The following is a 1,623-nucleotide window of genomic DNA, read 5'->3' on the forward strand; positions in this document are numbered from 1 at the left end:
CTCTCTCTTCCTCCCTCCTTCTCCTCTTTCCTGTCCTCTCCCCTCCTCTCGGTGTCTCTGTCTTTCACTGCCTCTGTCTCTCTGTTTCTGTCTCAGTCTGTCTGTCTCCCTCCCTCTCCCTCTCCTCTCCTCTCTCTGTGTCCCTGTCTCTGTCTTTCTCTCTTTCTGTCTCTCTCTGTCTCTTTCTCTTCTATCTGTCTGTCTCCTCTTTCTTTGTCTCTGTATGTCTCTCTGTCTCTGTCTCTCTGTCAGTTTCTCTCTCTCTCTCTCTCTCTCTCTCTCTCTCTCTCTCACACACACACACACACACACACACCCACACCCACACACACACACACACCTTGGAGTGAGGAGGGCTACAACTTCAAGCTGCCTTGATGGGAAGGGACAACTGGTCAAATATCCCCACCCAGCAGCATGTGTCCAAGAGTATTTGGTGCCTTTATTTCTTTTGTGTTCATCCTTTGCTGAGCTTAGTTGAATAATTACTTGTGATTTTAGGAGATCCAGGGGTCTTATCAGAATCAGGAGGTGATTAAGCAACCACCTTAAAGGGGATGTTTCTAGTCAGAGACTTTGTGAGCATTGAAAGGTAGGGAAAGATTATAGGATAGCAGCTAAGAAGCCTAGATTAGCAGCAACTGAGCCAGTAAGAAGCCAGTCTCCCTGTTACATCATGCTAAGGGGCTGATTCTGCAAATAATCACCCAGAGAGAGGTAGTTGGTTATTGATTATTCAGACGAGTGTAGAGAACTGAGACCCACAGCTATAGATGGTTGTTGGTTCATAGACTTAGAGCTGAAAAGGATTTCAGTAGTAATTGAGTCTAACCCTCTCATTTTACAGATATAAAAACTGAGACCCAGGGACAGGAAATGACTTGCTTGAGGGTCAATCTGCTATTAAGGGGAAGAGTTAGAATTTGAACACAGGGAACTCCATTCTGGTGGTCATTCCACAACACTGCTCTGAGGCCATAGATAAACTAATAATGCAGGTTTTGGGCTTCTGGCCTATGAATTCTATTATAAAATCCTGTTTAAATAATTAGTCATCTCAAGCCCAGGTAGTTACTTTAAGTTATGGGATAATCAATGGAGCCCTACGCTTATACCATCATTATTCCTTCCTTCCTTGGGAACCTTAGTGACTTCTGGGTAGGGAATGGATAGAAAGAGAAATGGGTAAATGGGGTTGTCAGAGAGCAGTGTATTGGAAAGAGTAAGGTGGCCTGTGTGGAACCTTGGCTCTGATACTCTTGTGTGACCCTAGGCAAGTCAACAACCTTTCTGAGTCCTTCTTCTTCATTTGTAAAATGAGCATGATAATATTCACACTGGTTTTCCCAAAAAAGGTACTCATAAGTAAAACATTGTATAAATAATAAAGCCCTAGGTTGCTCAATGGTTAGAGTGCTGGGCCTGGAGTCAGGCAGATCTGAGTTCAGATGTGACCTCAGATACTTCCTAGCTGTGTGACCATGGGCAAGTCACTTAACCCTGTTTGCCTCAGTTTCTCATCTGTAAAATGAGATGGAGAAGGAAATGTCAAACTACCTCATTATCTTTGCCAAGAAAACCCCAAATGGGGTCATGAAGAGTCAGACATGACTGAACAACAAA

Source organism: Vombatus ursinus, unplaced genomic scaffold (assembly GCF_900497805.2).
Source record: "Vombatus ursinus unplaced genomic scaffold, bare-nosed wombat genome assembly UNPS02014820.1, whole genome shotgun sequence".
Taxonomy (NCBI): domain Eukaryota; kingdom Metazoa; phylum Chordata; class Mammalia; order Diprotodontia; family Vombatidae; genus Vombatus; species Vombatus ursinus.